Here is a 20,101-nt window from a genome sequence, read left to right as displayed (position 1 = left end):
TAAGGACAGTAATGCCACAGATAATGATATTGCCCAAGATGATTCCTCAAGTGAAGGGAGTAAACATGATACTACATCCCCTACTGTGTCTACACCAGTTATGCCCACACAGGAGGCCCCTAGTACATCTAGTGCGCCAATACTTATTACCATGCAACAATTAACGGCTGTAATGGATAACTCCATAGCAAATCTTATATCCAAAATGCCTACTTATCAGAGAAAGCGCGATTGCTCTGTTTTAAACACTGAAGAGCAAGAGGACGCTGATGATAACTGTTCTGACATACCCTCACACCAATCTCAAGGGGCCATGAGGGAGGTTTTGTCTGATGGAGAAATTTCAGATTCAGGAAAAATTTCTCATCAAGCTGAACCTGATGTTGTGACATTTAAATTTAAATTAGAACATCTCCGCGCACTGCTTAAGGAGGTGTTATCTACTCTGGATGATTGTGACAATTTGGTCATTCCAGAGAAATTATGTAAGATGGACAAGTTCCTAGAGGTTCCGGTGCCCCCCGACGCTTTTCCTATACCCAAGCGGGTGGCGGACATAGTAAATAAAGAGTGGGAAAGGCCCGGCATACCTTTTGTCCCCCCCCCCTATAGTTAAGAAATTATTTCCTATAGTCGACCCCAGAAAGGACTTATGGCAGACAGTCCCCAAGGTCGAGGGGGCGGTTTCTACTCTAAACAAACGCACTACTATTCCTATCGAAGATAGTTGTGCTTTCAAAGATCCTATGGATAAGAAATTAGAGGGTTTGCTTAAAAAGATTTTTGTACAGCAAGGTTACCTTCTACAACCAATTTCATGCATTGTTCCTGTCACTACGGCAGCGTGTTTCTGGTTCGAGGAACTAGAAAAATCGCTCAATAAAGAATCTTCGTATGAGGAGGTTATGGACAGAGTTCAAGCACTTAAATTGGCTAACTCTTTTGTTTTAGATGCCGCTTTGCAATTAGCTAGATTAGCGGCGAAAAATTCAGGGTTTGCTATCGTGGCGCGCAGAGCGCTTTGGCTAAAGTCTTGGTCAGCGGATGTGTCTTCCAAGACAAAATTGCTTAACATTCCTTTCAAAGGTAAAACATTATTTGGACCTGATTTGAAAGAGATTATTTCAGACATCACTGGGGGAAAGGGCCACGCCCTCCCACAGGATAGGTCTTTTAAGGCTAAAAATAAACCTAATTTTCGTCCCTTTCGCAGAAATGGACCAGCCTCTAATTCTACATCCTCTAAGCAAGAGGGTAATACTTCACAACCCAAACCAGCCTGGAAACCAATGCAAGGCTGGAACAAGGGTAAGCAGGCCAAGAAGCCTACCACTGCTACCAAATCAGCATGAAGGGATAGCCCCCGATCCGGGACCGGATCTGGTGGGGGGCAGACTTTCTCTCTTTGCTCAGGCTTGGGCAAGAGATGTTCAGGATCCTTGGGCGCTAGAAATAGTTTCTCAAGGTTATCTCCTGGAATTCAAGGAACTACCCCCAAGGGGAAGGTTCCACAGGTCTCAATTATCTTCAAACCAAATAAAAAGACAGGCATTCTTACATTGTGTAGAAGACCTGTTAAGGATGGGAGTGATTCATCCAGTTCCAATAAGAGAACAAGGGATGGGTTTTTATTCCAACCTGTTCATAGTTCCCAAAAAAGAGGGAACATTCAGACCAATTTTGGATCTCAAGATCCTAAACAAATTTCTCAGGGTACCATCGTTCAAAATGGAAACTATTCGAACGATCCTACCTACTATCCAGGAAAATCAATTTATGACTACCGTGGATTTAAAGGATGCGTACCTACATATTCCTATCCACAAGGAACATCATCAGTTCCTAAGGTTCGCTTTTCTGGACAAGCATTACCAGTTTGTGGCACTTCCATTCGGATTATCCACTGCTCCAAGGATTTTCACAAAGGTACTAGGGTCCCTTCTAGCGGTTCTAAGACCAAGGGGCATTGCAGTAGTACCTTACTTGGACGACATCCTGATTCAAGCGTCGTCTCTGTCAAAAGCAAAGGCTCATACGGACATCGTCCTAGCCTTTCTCAGATCTCACGGATGGAAGGTGAACAAAGAAAAAAGTTCTCTGTCCCTGTCAACAAGAGTTCCCTTCTTGGGAACAATAATAGATTCCTTAGAAATGAGGATTTTTCTGACAGAGGTCAGAAAATCAAAAATTCTAAGCTCTTGTCAAGTACTTAATTCTGTTCTTCGTCCTTCCATAGCGCAGTGCATGGAAGTAATAGGATTGATGGTTGCAACAATGGACATAGTTCCTTTTGCACGAATTCATCTAAGACCATTACAACTGTGCATGCTCAGACAGTGGAATGGGGATTATACAGACTTGTCTCCGACGATTCAAGTAGATCAAAAGACCAGAGATTCACTCCGTTGGTGGCTGACCCTGGACAATCTGTCACAGGGAATGAGCTTCCGCAGACCAGAGTGGGTCATTGTCATGACCGACGCCAGCCTGGTGGGCTGGGGCGCGGTCTGGGAACCCCTGAAAGCTCAGGGTCTATGGTCTCGGGAAGAATCTCTTCTCCCGATAAACATTCTGGAACTGAGAGCGATATTCAATGCTCTCAAAGCTTGGCCTCATCTAGCAAAGGCCAAATTCATAAGGTTTCAATCAGACAACATGACGACTGTTGCATATATCAATCATCAGGGGGGAACAAGGAGTTCCCTGGCGATGGAAGAAGTGACCAAAATAATTCAATGGGCGGAGGATCACTCCTGCCACTTGTCTGCGATCCACATCCCAGGAGTGGAAAATTGGGAAGCGGATTTTCTGAGTCGTCAGACATTCCATCCGGGGGAGTGGGAACTCCATCCGGAAATCTTTGCCCAAATAACTCAATTATGGGGCATTCCAGACATGGATCTGATGGCGTCTCGTCAGAACTTCAAGGTTCCTTGCTACGGGTCCAGATCCAGGGATCCCAAGGCGACTCTAGTAGATGCACTAGTAGCACCTTGGACCTTCAACCTAGCTTATGTATTCCCACCGTTTCCTCTCATTCCCAGGCTGGTAGCCAGGATCAATCAGGAGAGGGCTTTGGTGATCTTGATAGCTCCTGCGTGGCCACGCAGGACTTGGTACGCAGACCTGGTGAATATGTCATCGGCTCCACCATGGAAGCTACCTTTGAGACAGGACCTTCTTGTTCAAGGTCCATTCGAACTCCGAATCTGGTTTCCCTCCAGCTGACGGCTTGGAGATTGAACGCTTGATTTTATCAAAGCGTGGGTTTTCAGATTCTGTAATAGATACTCTGATTCAGGCTAGAAAGCCTGTAACTAGAAAAATTTACCATAAAATATGGAAAAAATATATCTGTTGGTGTGAATCCAAAGGATTGCCATGGAACAAGATAAAGATTCCTAAGATTCTATCCTTTCTACAAGAAGGTTTGGAGAAAGGATTATCTGCAAGTTCTCTAAAGGGACAGATTTCTGCTTTATCTGTCTTACTACACAAACGACTGGCAGCTATGCCAGATGTTCAAGCATTTGTTCAGGCTCTGGTTAGGATCAAGCCTGTTTACAGACCTTTGACTCCTCCCTGGAGTTTAAATCTAGTTCTTTCAGTTCTTCAAGGGGTTCCGTTTGAACCCTTACATTCCGTAGATATTAAGTTACTATCTTGGAAAGTTTTGTTTTTGGTTGCAATCTCTTCTGCCAGAAGAGTTTCAGAGTTATCTGCTCTGCAGTGTTCTCCTCCTTATCTGGTGTTCCATGCAGATAAGGTGGTTTTGCGTACTAAGCCTAGTTTTCTTCCTAAAGTTGTTTCTAACAAAAATATTAACCAGGAGATAGTTGTACCTTCTTTGTGTCCGAATCCAGTTTCAAAGAAGGAACGTTTGTTACACAATTTGGATGTAGTCCGTGCTCTAAAATTCTATTTAGAGGCTACTAAAGATTTCAGACAAACATCTTCCTTGTTTGTTGTTTATTCTGGTAAAAGGAGAGGTCAAAAAGCGACTTCTACCTCTCTTTCCTTTTGGCTTAAAAGCATTATCCGATTGGCTTATGAGACTGCCGGACGGCAGCCTCCTGAAAGAATCACAGCTCACTCCACTAGGGCTGTGGCTTCCACATGGGCATTCAAGAACGAGGCTTCTGTTGACCAGATATGTAAGGCAGCGACTTGGTCGTCACTGCACACTTTTGCCAAATTTTACAAATTTGATACTTTTGCTTCTTCGGAGGCTATTTTTGGGAGAAAGGTTTTGCAAGCCGTGGTGCCTTCCATTTAGGTGACCTGATTTGCTCCCTCCCTTCATCCGTGTCCTAAAGCTTTGGTATTGGTTCCCACAAGTAAGGATGACGCCGTGGACTGGACACACCAATGTTGGAGAAAACAGAATTTATGCTTACCTGATAAATTACTTTCTCCAACGGTGTGTCCGGTCCACGGCCCGCCCTGGTTTTTTAATCAGGTCTGATGAATTTTTCTCTAACTACAGTCACCACGGTATCGTATGGTTTCTCCTATATATATTTCCTCCTGTCCGTCGGTCGAATGACTGGGGTGGGCGGAGCCTAGGAGGGATCATGTGACCAGCTTTGCTGGGACTCTTTGCCATTTCCTGTTGGGGAAGAGAATATCCCACAAGTAAGGATGACGCCGTGGACCGGACACACCGTTGGAGAAAGTAATTTATCAGGTAAGCATAAATTCTGTTTTTAAGGGGGAGCTTAGGTTCTTTTAGATAGGTTTTTTTTGTTTGAGGGGGTTGGTTGGGTGAGTGGTGGGTTTAATTGTTGGGGGGGTGTTTGTATTTTTTTTTACAGCCAAAAGAGCTGATATCTTTGGGGCAATGCCCCACAAAAGGCCCTTTTAAGGGCCATTGGTAGTTTATTGTAGGCTAGGGCTTTTTTCATTTTGGGGGGGCTTTTTTATTTTGATAGGGCTATTAGATTAGGTTTAATTCTTTTTTATTTTTGATAATGTGTTTTTTTATTTTTCGTAATTTAGTGTTTTTTTTTTGTAACAGGTTTTTTTTGGGGGGGTAATTTAGTACATTTAATAATGTTTAATAGTATATTTAAATAATTTGAGTAGGGTTAGGGTTTTTTACGATGTAATTTAGTTAATTTAATTGGTAGTTTAATTTAATTTAATTGTAGGATAATAGTTAGGGTAAATTAATTAATAGTTTAAAATTGTTTATTTTAATTCTACAGGTAAGTTTTAATTTATTTGAAGATAGGGATGTTGTAATTTTAATTTAAAGTTAGCAGGTTGTTAGGTTTAGGGGTTAATAGCTTAACTTAGTTTTTTGTGTTCTGGGGGCTGACGGTTTAGGGGTTAATAGGTTTAGTTAGTCGTGGTGATCTGGTAGGCCAAAGGTTTAGGGATTAATGCATTTATTTAGTGGCATCGGTGTCAGGAAGCAGCGGAATAGGGGTTAATAACTTTATTTATGTTGCGGCGGGGTCGGGATAAGGGTTAAACATTTTAGTATAGTGGCGGCGTTTAGTGACAGGGTAAAAAAAAATAGTTGGGAAGAAGCCGAATAGACGCAAGATCGATGACTGCTAGTTAACAACAGTCCGATGCTCATCGCCCCGTACTTGGTGAGCGTCTTTTTGCAGGCTTTTTTTCATAAATAAGGAGAGCGTATTGAGATACGCAATGTTAGGTGATGTTAGGCGAGCGTATTGATGCCAGCGAATGGAACACAGTTGACGGCTTGATAGATATCCCCCAATAACTGCTATTCCGCCTTCAAATAAACGTAAAAGGGTTTTGCAACATTTTCCTAAACCTAGTGAATTAAGTTCTGACCTTTAGCATACTGATGTATTCTCTACTGATGGGTTTTTCTCTGATTCAGAGGATGCCACGTCAGAGACAGATATAGAAAAATCTTTTTTATTTAAGCTATAATATATTTGTTCTCTCTTAAAGGAAGTTTTCTTTACTTTGGGTATTGAGGAGTCTAAACCTCCTGATGATAAAACTAGTAATCATCTAAATTCTGTATTTAAGACTACTCTTATTACTCCTGAAGTATTTCCTATTCCTGATGCTATCTCTAATGTGATTGCTAAAGAGTGGTCTAAGCCTGGTACCTCTTTTAACCCTTCTTCTAGGTTTAAGAAATTGTATCCTTTAACTGTAGCCAATTTAGAACTTATTGAAACAGTTCCTAAAGTTGATGGGGCAATTTCCACTCTTGCCAAACGTACTACTATTCCTATGGAAGACAGTCCTTCTTTTAAGGATCCTTTAGATAGGAAGCTTGAAACCTATCTAAGAAGGGCATATTTACATACTGGCTATAGTCTTAGACCTGTTATATCTATGGCTTATGTTGCTGCTGCTTCTACTTTTTGGTTGGACATTTTAGCACAGCAGTTGTCTTCAGATCCTGAATTTTCTAACATTATTCTTTTACTTCAATATGCAAATCATTTTATTTGTGATGCTATATTTGATGTTATGAAGATCAATGTCAAATCCATGTCTATAGCCATTCTAAATAGAAGAACTTTATGGCTTAAATCTTGGAATGCTGACATGGTGTCTAAAACTAGATTATTATCTCTCTCTTTTCAAGGTAAAAATCTTTTTGGTTCACAATTTGATTCTAATATCTCCACTATTACTGGGGGTAAGGGAGTTTTTCTGCCCCAAGACAAGAAGTCTAAGGGTAAATTTAAAGCTCCCAATCATTTTCGTTCCTTTCATCAAAATAGAGAACAGAAAACCACTCCTTCCCCTAAGGCCTCTGGTTCTAATTGGAGACCATCTCTGAACTGGAATAAATCCAAACCTTATAAGAAACCAAATCCTGCCCCTAAACCTACATGAAGGTGCATCCCTCAAGCCAGTTCTTCTGGTAGGGGGCAGACTAAAGCTATTTCAAAGAGTTTGGACAGACTCAGTGGATTCAGAATATAATTTCTCAGGAGTATCGAATAGGATTCAGAATAAAACCTCCTTTAGAAAGATTCTTTCTTAACCATGTATCAAAAAACCCAGTAAAAGTGCACGCCTTTCTGAAATGTGTTTTAGATCTAGAACTTTTAGAGGTAATTATCCCAGTTCCACAGCAGGAACAAGGATTGGGTTTTTATTCAAATCTATTCATTGTACCAAAGAAGGAAAATTTTGGATCTGAAAACTTTAAATTGTTTTGTAAGAGTCCCAACTTTCAAGATGGTGACTATAAGGACTGTTCTGCCTTTTGTTCAGCAAGGTCATTTCATGTCCACAATAGACTTACCGGTCGCTTACCTTCACAATCCGATTCATCCAGATCAATATCGATTTCTGAGATTCTCTTTTCTAAACAAGCATTACCAATTTTACGCTCTTCAGTTTGGCCATGCAACAGCACCAAGAATATTATCAATAGTTCTGTAATCAGAGAGCAGGGTATTGCGTTTTTTCCTTATTGGGACGATATCTTGGTACTAGCTCAATCTTTTCATTTAGCAGAATCTCACACAAAACAATTTCTGTTGTTTCTTCAAAAACATGTTTGGAGGATACATTTACCAAAGAGTTTCTTGATTCCTCAGACAAAGGTCACCTTTTTAGGTTTCCAGATAGATTCAGTGTCTTTGACTCTTTCCCTAACAGAAAAGAGATGTTTGAGATTGGTTTCAGCTTGTCTAAACCTTCAGTCTCTTATCATTTCCTTCAGTGGCTATGTGCATGAAAATTTTAGGTCTCCTGTTTGCAGCATCGGACGTGATCTCTTTTGCTTGTTTTCATATGAGACCTCTACAGCTTTGCATGTTGCACCAATGGTGCAGGGATTATACTCATATATCACAACTGATATACTTAAATCCCAACAATAACCATATTGTTCAAGGGGCCTCCTTTGTTCATCCTAGCTGGACTGTGATCACAACAGATGCAAGGAGTTTGGAATCCTCGAGAGGTGAGGTTACCAATCAATATTAGAACGCTGGGCAATTTTCAGAGCTCTTCAGGCTTAGCCTCTATTAAAGAGAGAACCGTATATTCGGTTACAAACAGACAATGTCACAGCAGTGGCATATGTCAATCATCAAGGGGGGACTTGCAGTCTCCTACAAATGAAAGAAGTGTCTCTAATACTTTCTTGGGCGGAATCCAACTCTTGTCTAATCACTGCGATTCATATACCAGGTATAGACAAATGGGAAGCGGATTATCTCAGACATCAGATTCTACATCCGGGGGAGTGGTCTCTCCATCCAGATGTGTTCTATCAGATTGTGCAGATGTGGGGACTTCTAGACATAGATCTGATGGCCTCTTGTCTAAACAAGAAACTTTCCAGATACCTCTCCAGGTCCAGGGATCCTCAGACGGAATTGATGGATGCTCTAGAAGTTCCATGGTTTTACCAACCTGCTTACATTTTTCCACCTCTGGTTCTTCTTCCAAGAGTGATCTCAAAGATCATAATGGAACAATCTTAAGTGTTTCTGATAGCACCAGCATTGCCTCACAGTTTCTGGTATGTGTAACTTGTCCGAATGTACAGTTGGCAACCTTGCTCACTTCCTCTAAGACCCGTCCTTCTGTCTCAAAGCCCGTTTCTCCATCCAGATCTCAAATCTCTAAATTTGAAGACATGGAAATTGAACGCTTAGTCCTTAGTCATAGAGGTTTCTCTGACTCTGTGATTAACACTATGATACAGGCTCATAAGCCTATTTCAAGGAAAACATATCAAAAGGTTTGGAAAACCTATATTTCATGGTGTTCCACTCATGATTATTCTTAGCATTCTTTTAGAATTCCTAGGATTCTACAGCTCCTTCAGGATGGTTTGGATAAAGGTGTGTCTGCCAATACTTTGAAAGGACAAATCTCTGCTCTTTCTGTTTTATTTCCCAGAAAAATTGCTAATCTTTCTGATCTTCACTGCTTTGTACAGGCTTTGACTCATATCAAACCTGTTATTAAATCTATATCTCCTCCTTGGAGTCTAAATTTGGTATTAAGACTTTGCAGGCTCCTCCTTTTGAGCCTATGCATTCTTTGGACATTAAACTACTTTCTTGGAAAGTGTTATTTTTCTTGGCTATCTCTTCTGCTAGAAGAGTTTCTGAATTGTCTGCTCTCTCTTGCGAGTCTCCTTATCTGATTTTCCTTTAAGATAAAGTTGTTTTGCTGACTTCCTTTAAATTTTTGCTTAAAGTTGTAAAATTATTCTATAGGGAAATTATTCTTCCTTCCTTGTGTCCTAATCCTAAGAATACTCTTGAAAGGTCTTTACATTCTTTGGATGTGATAAGAGCTTTGAAATATTATGTTGAGGCTACTAAAGATTTCAGAAAGACTTCTAGGGGCCTATTTACTATGGTGCAAGCAGACATGATCCTATATAGCGGATCATGTCCGCTACACATCGATAAATGCTGACAGCATACACTGTAAGCATTTATCATTGCACCAGCAGTTTTTGTAAACTGCTGGTGCAATGCTGCCCCCTGCAGATTTGCGGCCAATCGGCCACTAGCAGGGGGTGTCAATCAACCCGTTCGTATTCGATCGGGTTGATTTCTGTCCACTGCCTCAGAGCAGGTGGACAGGTTGTGGAGCAGCGGTCTTTAGACCACTTCTTCATAACCTCTGTTTCCAGGGAGCCTGAAGGCTCGCCGGAAACACGGGGCATCAAGCTCCATATGGAGCTTGAAAAATATGCCCCCAGTCTATTTGTTATTTTTTTCTGGTTCCAGAAAAGGTTAGAAAGCCTCTGTCATTTCTTTGGCATCTTGGTTGAAACTTCTGATTCACAAAGCTTATTTGCAGGGGGGGCAGTCTCCACCTCAGAGAATAACAGCTCATTCTACAAGATTAGTTGCCACATCTTGGGTTTTCAAGAATGAAGCTTCAGTTGATCAAATCTGCAAAGCAGCCACTTGGTCTCTTTGCATACATTTACACATTTTTACTATTTTAATGTTTTTGCTTCTTCGGAAGCAGCTTTTGGTAGAAAGGTTCTTCAGGCAGCTGTCTCATTTTGATTCTAGTGCCCATGATTTAAGTTTTTTTAATTTAAAAAAAACTTAATTATTTTTTTGGATTTAATTTCTCAGCAGAAATAGCTGTTTTTATTTTATCCCTCCCTCTATAATTACTCATGACTTCTGCATCTCGGGTATTATATTCCATCAGTAACTAGCTCGTGAACTCTTGCCACCTATATGAAAGAAAACATAATTTATGTAAGAAATTACTTGATAAATTAATTTCTTTCATGGTGGCGAGAGTCCACGAGACCCACCCATTTTGGGGGGGGGGTTATGATTTTTGATATAAAGCACATTATTTATCCTGTTTCTCTTTTTTATATTTTTACTCCTTATACACCTCACTAACTTGGCTATACATTAAACTGGGGTATGAGCGAGGAGGGAGGTGTATTTATAGGCATTTGAGATTTGGGAAACTTTGCCCCCTCCTGGTAGAAATGTATATCCCATCAGTAACTAACTCGTGGACTCTCGCCACCATAAAAGAAATTAATTTATCAGGTAAGTTCCTACATAAATTATGTTATATATATAAACATTGTAATCAAAGAAGAGAAAAAAGCAACATTTAATACTGTCACTTTAAAGAAAGGGAAACTTGCACTCAAAATACTTTAGGGAATAAATCTCATATTTATTAAGTGCCTAAGGCACAATTAATGACTGGAGGATATCTACAAAGATTTAAGCAGATAAATCCCATACACATATTACAAATCACATTTATAAAAGCAAAAAAACATTGCAAAAAAACTGCAAACTAAGCACAAGAGCAAGCCCCTATCATGAAGATGTATATCGGATTCAGTTCTCCAAAATATATGGCCATAGCCAACTGAAAGAACAAAGGCATCAATGGGAGTTTCCCTTGTGGCCATTGTGTGTACTGTACCCATATGGACAGCACAAAGAAGTTCACAGTGGATGGTGTGACAATGTATGATATTAGGTTTTTTTTCAATTGTAACTCTAAAGGGGTTATTTATCTCTTACAATGTTCTTGCCCGGCTTTTTATGTTGGGAAAACGAAAAGAGCCATGAAAGACCGGGTACAAGAACATAGAGACGACATCACAAAACTAATGTGGCAAGACATTTTGCCTGTGCACACAATAGTGATGCACAGTCCCTTACTTTTGTGATAATTGATAATGGGATCTCCTCTGGTCGAGGGGGTGATAACAACAAAGTTCTGCTTCAAAAAGAGGCCAAGTGGATTTTTAGACTAAGTACTAGATTTCCACTTGGCTTAAATTATAGATTGGAGTTTGTGTGCTTTTTGTAACGCTCTCTCACTCTGTCATTTAGACCTCTTCCTATTTTCTCAAGTATCCTTTGTAAATATATATAAAATAACTTTTTTATTAAATTTGGTTGATGCATGAATGCACCATCTAAGGGGAGTGAGCGCCATGCTAAGTTGATAAATACTCATTATGAAATATGCAGTTACGGTTATAATTGTCTTTACTAGGAATTATGTTGTGACATTCACTGTTTAATTACTGCAGCAAGAAAGGGCAGATTTTATTTCAATGTGTTTAGTAATACACAAATGAATTGTCAAGTTGGTTAAGTCCTCTTTAAATAATATTGGAATGTGGATCACCTGAGCACAGACAGGTGCTATAAAAGAGGTGGTTCTGGGATACCAATTATGCCCTGATGAAGCCCCTGACACACATGCTAAATGGTGGGGGTGAAACGTACGTAACGTTGGCACTAAGTGTGTAGTTCCATTTGCGACACTTTGCTTATGGACTCTGTTCATTTTATACTAATCCTTGGGACAAGTTTACCCTATGTGAGATGTATGGACTGTCTTTAAAGAGTGTCAGTAGGAGGAGTTTCCGGACATAAGGGAGATACCTGAATAGGTCAGATCGGATATACCCTATTGGGCACATTAACACAGAACTGTGTATATTGGAAAGGTCTGGGTGTACTAAGCCCAAGTTTGCTTTCATGCTGTATATTGGTTCTGTCAAACTATAGTTGCCTGTGCCGGTGCTTTCCTGCCTCTGGCAGAATCATTTATGCTGTTAAAATCGTCTATGCTTATAAGCTTAGCTAGGGTTAGTGCAGTGATTCATAACATTTTTCCACCTCTGGTTCTTCTTCCAAGAGTGATCTCAAAGATCATAATGGAACAATCTTATGTGTTATGAATCACTGCACTAACCCTAGCTAAGCTTATAAGCTGTGTGAACAGCGATGCTTTGGCGTAAAGGGAATCTGCTGAAAAGCAGACTTGAAGTAAAAAAGTGTGTCATTGTGAACCTCATTTGCATATCTTACCCAGAATCCTTTGCTGCATTGGAAACAATCGCCTAGATTACGAGTTTTGCGTTAGAGGCTATGCGGTGCTACCGAGCAGTTTTCTCTCACCGCTCACTTACATACAGTGCTGGTATTACGAGTTTTCAGAAACCTGTCGTTAAAAGACAAAAAGTGAGTGTAGAGCAAAATTTTGCTCCAAATCTAACTTAAATACCAGCGCTGCATAAGTCAGCGGTGAGCTGATGTAATGTGCTCGTGCACGACTTCCCCATACGAATTAACGGGGAGAGCCGGCTGAAAAAAATCTAACACCTGCAATAAAGCATCGTCTAGCTCAGTAACGCAGCCCCATTGATTCCTATGGGGAAATAAAAGTTATGTCTACACCTAACACCCTAACATGAACCCCGAGTCTAAACACCCCTAATCTTACACTTATTAACCCCTAATCTGCCGCCCCCGACATCGCCGCCACGTACATTATACTTATGAACCCCTAATCTGCTGCCCCCAACATCGCCAACACCTACATTATATTTATTAACCCCTAATCTGCGGCCCCCAATGTCGCTGCCACCTACCTACATTTATTAACCCCTGATCTGCCACCCCCAATGTCGCCGCCACTATATTAAAGTTTTTAAAGTTATTAACCCCTAAACCTAACACCCCCTAACTTAAATATAATTTAAATAAATCTAAATAAATATTCCTATCATTAACTAAATCATTCCTATTTAAAACTAAATACCTATAAAATAAACCCTATGCTAGCTACAATAGTTACATTGTAGCTAGCTTAGGATTTATTTTTATTTTACAGGCAAGTTTGTATTTATTTTAAATAGGTAGAATAGTTAGTAAATATTTATTAACTATTTATTAACTACCTAGCTAAAATAAATACAAAAGTACCTGTAAAATAAAACCTAACCTAAGTTACAATAACACCTAACACTACACTATAATTAAATAAATTAACTAAATTAAATGCAATTACTAAAATTAAATTAAATTAGCTAAAGTACAAACCCCCCCACTAAATTACAGAAAATAATAAACAAATTACAGAAATGTAAACTAATTACACCTAATCTAATAGCCCTATTAAAATAAAAAAGCCCGCCCCCCCCCAAATAAAAAAAACCCTAGCCTAAACTAAACTACCAATAGCCCTTAAAAGGGCCTTTTGCGGGGCATTGCCCCAAAGTAATCAGCTCTTTTACCTGTAGTTGGATCAGCCAATAGGATTGAACTTCAATCCTATTGGCTGATTGCAGTAGGATTTTTTCTACCTTAATTTCGATTGGCTGATAGAATTCTATCAGCCAATCGGAATCAAAAGGACGCCATCTTGGATGACATCACTTAAAGGTACCTTCATTCTGTTTTAGTCGTCGGATGAAGAGGATGCTCCGCGTCGGATGTCTTGAAGATGGACCCGCTCCGCGCCGGATGGATGAAGATAGAAGATGCCATCTGGATGAAGACTTCTGCCCATCTGGAGGACCACTTCTGCCAGGCTTGGATGAAGACTTCTGCCCGTCTGAAGGACCACTTCGCCCGGCTTGGATGAAGACGTCTCCCGGTAAGTCGATCTTCAGGGGGTTAATGTTAGATTTTTTAAGGGTGTATTGGGTGGGTTTTATTTTGAGGTTAGGGACTTTGGGCCGCAAAAGAGCTAACTGCCCTTTTAAGGGCAATGCCCATCCAAATGCCCTTTTCAGGGCAATGGGGAGCTTAGGTTTTTTTAGCTAGTATTTTATTTGGGGGGTTGGTTGTATGGGTGGTGGGTTTTACTGTTGGGGGGGGGTTGTTTGTATTTTTATTTACAGGTAAAAGAGCTGATTACTTTGGGGCAATGCCCTGCAAAAGGCCCTTTTAAGGGCTATTGGTAGTTTAGTTTAGGCTAGGGTTTTTTTTAGTGGGGTTTTTTTGTACTTTAGCTAATTTAATTTAATTTTGGTAATTGTATTTAATTTAGTTAATTTATTTAATTATAGTGTAGTGTTAGATGTTATTGTAACTTAGGTTAGGTTTTACTTTACAGGTACTTTTGTATTTATTTTAGCTAGGTAGTTAGTAAATAGTTAATAACTATTTAGTAACTATTCTACCTAGTTAAAATAAATACAAACTTGCCTGTAAAATAAAAATAAACCCTAAGCTACATACAATGTAACTATTAGTTATATTGTAGCTAGCTTTGGGTTTATTTTACAGGTAAGTATTTAGTTTTAAATAGGAATAATTTAGTTAATGATAGGAATTTTTAGTTAGATTTCTTTTAATTATATTTAAGTTAAGGGGTGTTAGGGTTTAGGTTAGACAGATTTAGGGGCTAATAACTTTAATATAGTGGCGGCGATGTTTGGAGCAGCAGATTAGGTGTTAATAAATGTAGGTAGGTGGCGGCGATGTTAGGGATGGAAGATAAGGGGTTAATAATAGTTAACTAGTGTTTGCGAGGTGGGAGTACGGCGGTTTAGGGGTTAATATATTTATTATAGTGGTGGCGATGTCCGGTTTGGCAGATTAGGGGTTAAAAATTTTCTTTTAGTGTTTGCGATGTGGGAGGGCCTCGGTTTCTGGGTTAATAGGTAGTTTATGGGTGTTAGTGTACTTTTTAGCACTTTAGTTAAGAATTTTATGCTACGGCTTTGTAGTGTAAAACTCTTAACTACTGACTTTAAAATGCGTTACCAGTCTTGACAGGAGAGGGTCTACCGCTCACTTTTTGGCAGACTCGTAATAGCGGCGCTATGCAAGTCCCATTGAAAAAAGAGGATACGCAATTTATGTAAGTGGATTTGCAGTATTGCCAAGTCTGGCCAAAAAAGTGAGCGGTACACCTGTACCTGCAAGACTCGTAATACCAGCGGGTGTTAAAAAGCAGCATTAGTACTGGCTAATGCTGCTTTTTAAGCTTACCGCAAAACTCGGAATCTAGCCGAATGTAATTCAGAGGTTTTCTGTGGGAAAAAACAAGCCTTCTGGCCTGTCTAGATTTGTTAATGAACAAATCAACCTCCTACCCTTCTAGATTGTAAGTTCCCACGGGAATAGGGCCCTCAATTCCTCCTGTATGTGTTTGTAAATGTCCTGTCTCTTAGAAGTTTTATATTGTTTTATTTAAATGAATTGTATCCATGGACAGCGCTGCAGAATATGATGACGCTTCATAAATAAAGTATAATAATAATACACAAGTTATTTTCTCTATATTTTGTGTGTAGTGGAGGATTTTAAACTCACTTTTTACCTCCCCCTAATTTTAAATGTTCTTTTTTTTTTATATATATATATATATATATATATATATATACTGTATATATATATATATATATATGTATATATGTATATATGTATATATGTATATATGATTATATATAGGTATAGATATATACAAATATATATAGGAATATCTTTTTAAAAATACATAGAGCATATTCTGCTATGTGTAGAACATTAGAATGTGAAATATTTACAGTAAATACACAGTATAACACTTTATTAAAAAAGAATATTAAATAGATATAATTTTACAAAGGGCTCCAATGCTCTTCTATAAATGACTATATGTGTGTGCATATGTATTTATGTGTTTATATGTGTATATATATATATATATATATATATATCTGTAAATACATATACACACATATAAATACATAAATACATATGTACACACATATAAATATATATACTGGCAACAGCTAATATATACAATAAATATTAACAAAAATCTTACATATTGGTATTCGAACAATTAAACAAACCTATATTTCAATATTAAAAGGACAAATAACTCGTGTATGACTAAAATCCAGCATTTAGTGCCTGACCGGCTGTCCCTAACATCAGTCATTAATAATACTACGGCAGAATTGGGCAGGGTACAATGGACAAATGAATGGCAAGACCCCCTGTACATAATTACAAACAAAGGAGCTGATTAACCAAACAGTATAACCCCTTCTCCCCATTATTGTATCTTTGTTGCCAAATGGGATGGATATAATTAATTTATTTTGTTAAGCAATCATGAATTTTTTGTCCATTTCATTCATAATGTATTTGGTTGTTCGTATATCAAACAACTCGACAAATCGTCAAAATTCAGACGAATGCAAATCTCTGTTATTGACATTAATAGTACTTGGCTCTACTATCTGACATATGGATTAAATGATAGTCAACTCACCAATCCTCCACATGCTGCAATATATCCTCCATCCTACCAGGTCCCTGCTAGAGGTAACACTCCCCATTATGTACAATCCCCCTACACGACCCTTCTCAATAACCTTAAAGTGAAAGTAAATCCTAGCGTTTTACAAACGCTAGGATTTACTATTAAAACAAATAAAGGGCACTTTCATTTATGAAGTATAAGATACTTCATGTAGAAAGCTCCTTTATTTGATTCAATCGATCGCCGCTCTTAGCTCCTACAGCAGAGCACGGCTAAAAAATTGTTTGGCTAAGAGGTGACGTTTTCACCTTTTAGCCAATAGCAGTGCGGTAAATCCGACTCCCATGGGCGCCAAGCCGGATTTACCGCACGGCTATTGGCTTAGAGGTGAAAATGTCAATGTCGATTGAATCAAATAAAGGAGCTTTGTACATGAAGTATCTTATACTTCATGATTGAAAGTGCCCTTTATTTGTTTCAATAGTAAATCCTAGCGTTTTTGTTCACTTTAATGATCCTCACCAGCTGCAACTTCTCATAATATGTGATTCCCTAATTGTATTCCCCAATTCAACCTAATCACTACCTTAAACTTAATTAAAGGGACATTAAAGGGAAAGTCTAGTCAAAATTAAACTTTCATGATTCAGATCAGGCATGTCATTTTAAACAACTTTCCAATTTAATTTTATCATCAAATTTGCTTTGCTTTCTTGGTATTCTTTGTTAAAAGTTAGTCCTAGGTAGGCTCATATGCTAATTTCATTTTCAAAGTTTTTGTCAGTTAGACACTGCTAGTTCATGTATATCATATAGATAGGATTGTGCTCACTTCCTTGGAGTTATTTAGGAGTCTGCACTGATTGGCTAAAATGCATGTCTGTCAAAAGAACTGAGAGTTGGGGGCAGTCTGCAGAGGCTTAGATACAAGGTAATCACAGAGGTAAAACGTGCATTAATATAACCATGTTTGTGTTTCAAAACTGGGGAATGAGTAATAAAGGGATTATCTATCTTTTTAAACAATAACAATTCTGGAGTAGACTGTCCCTTTAAAGTCAAAATGAAACTTTTGTCGCACTGATAGAGTGTGCAGTTTTAAGAGACTTTCCAATTTATCAACTTGTGCACAGTCTTTGTATATACACACTTTCTGAGGCACCAGCTACTGCTTGCCTGTGCAAGAGTCCACAGTGTAAGAGTTTGTGATTCGTTGATTATGGTTGTCACATGATACAGTGAGTGATATTGCATTGTCTTTTGATTATGTAATTGATTAAAAAATAAAATCCATCTATATAACTCCAACATATGCTACCTGTTGTCCAATGTCTTTGTTCTTGACTCTTTTCTGGACATTATCAACAAGTCCCTCATTTGTTGCTATTGCACGGCCATATGGGTCTCATTTCTTTTTATTTATAATAAATGTAGTCATTCCTGCTTGTTTAATTATCATCGGAATTTTAGCGGGTAGTCGCTTTACACCAGGTGAAGAAAGATTTGAAATAATAACTGAGATGGCAAAGTGGCAAGTTTCTAAAAAATGAAAAACAAAAAAATAAAAAAGTAAATCAATAAAAAGCATTTGAGTTTGCCAGTGAACAAATGTTTACACCCTGTTGCTGTGGGGGTTCATAATATATTTTTGCAACAAAGCTGGCAGTAGATACTGGTTCTATCACAACATTTTCAGATCTAGCTCATATTGCAATTAGATCAAACCGACTGATACACAGGGAATTTCGAGTCCTGTGTTTACAGCTTACAAAGTGCTCTATCATATTGAAGGATTCTTAAAGGTGCTGTGCTTGAATGTACACAGTAAATGACATTGGGAATCAATATAACAACTTAAAGGGACAGTCTACAATAGAATTGATATTTTTTTTAAATATAGATAATCCCTTTATTACCCATTCCTCAGTTTTGCATAACCAACACAGTTGTATTAATATACTTTTTACCTCTGTGATTACCTTGTATCTAAGCATCTTCTGACAGCCCCCTGATCACATGACTTTTTATTTATTATCTATTGAGTTGCATTTATTACTGTTTTGGACTAAGTCTTAAATAACTCCTTGGGCATGAACACAATGTTATCTATATGGTCCACATGAACTAGCAGTCTCCTGTTGTGAAAAGCTAATAAAAAACATGTGATAAGAGGCTGCCTATAGTGGCTTAGAAACAGGCAGGAATTTAGAGGTTTAAATGTTATAAATTAAATTAATCTAACAATGTTGGTTGTGCAAAGCTGGGTAATGGGTAGTAAAGGCATTATCTATCTTTTTAAACAATTACAATTTTAGTGTAGACTGTCCATTTAAAGGGACAGTAAACACTTTGAGATTGTAAAATACAATTTTTAATTATGCATAGTAAAACAGCTTTGCAGTTAACTTTCATTATTTATTTTGCCTTTTTTTCAGTAATTAAGAAAAATTTAAAGTTTTCCCATTCCAATTTGGAGTGATTTAACACTGAAAATTCAAATAAACACATTACAAATGCAATACTAGATTTTCCTCAAATCTTCCAATAAATTAACAAATGAGATCTTTGGAATGCATTAACACATTTAGTACAATAGTTTTTCAGTATATAGACTCCACCCACCCTTGCTTGCTTCAAAGCAGGGTTTTTCTTATGTGTTTACCACTTTGGAGGATTTAAACTCATAGTAAAATATGATCAGTAATGTGAAAAGTACATGCTCTTGAGTCTAATTATCTAGAGTGTATCTTGAGTGATAACCTTACTACTAGATAGAAGAGGGCATAGGCACGGGTCTGAGATGTTGTGAATAATTAGTAGTGGCACAAGATATTCAGTACAAACTATTATCACAACCAATAGGGATACACAGGGAAAAGTTGTTAAGAAAGCAGGCCATGGGGCATATTTATCAAGCTCCGTACGGAAACAGAAGTTATGAAGCAGCAGTCTAAAGACCACTGCTCCATAACTTGTCCGCGTGCTCTTAGTCAGCGGACAGAAATCAACCTGATCGAATATGATCGTGTTGATTGATACCCCTGCTAGCGGCCGATTGTCCGTGAATCTGCACGGTGCGGAATTGCACCAGTAGTTAACAAGAACTGCTGGTGCAATGATAAATGCCGACAGCGTATATCGGATCATGTCTGCTCACACCATTGTAAAAAGACCCCCATGTGTCAGGCTACAAAGGGTTAGAATAACAAGAACATGGAACAGACAGAAAATCCAAGCACAGAAGATAGGGTTGTGTTGGTATTTATAGGAGAATCACTGCCGCCTAGTATATATGTGAATGCTATTTTATGATAATCACCTGCTATCTATAGGGGCTTGAGATCCCTCATTTGAAAGAGGGTAATCCCTTTTTCCATGTGAGGAGGTATTGTGTGTGTTTGTGATGTGCTATTTATAAGTCATGAGGGCTCCTTTTAAGCAACTGTATCCATATAGTAAATACAGTAGATAGGTGATTGCCATTTTTTAATGATAGGCTCCTCTGTTTCAGAAGCTGGAGTTTCCTACTCCCCTGTGGTATTGTGGTGTGAGATGGTATCTAAAAGTGCCTCCCGTCCCCTCATTAAACACTGCTCTGGTGCCTAGTTGGGGTAGG

This window comes from Bombina bombina, chromosome 1 (genome assembly GCF_027579735.1).
Source record: "Bombina bombina isolate aBomBom1 chromosome 1, aBomBom1.pri, whole genome shotgun sequence".
Lineage (NCBI taxonomy): Eukaryota > Metazoa > Chordata > Amphibia > Anura > Bombinatoridae > Bombina > Bombina bombina.
The sequence above is the reverse complement of the archived record's forward strand: the minus strand, read 5'-3'. Positions refer to the sequence as shown.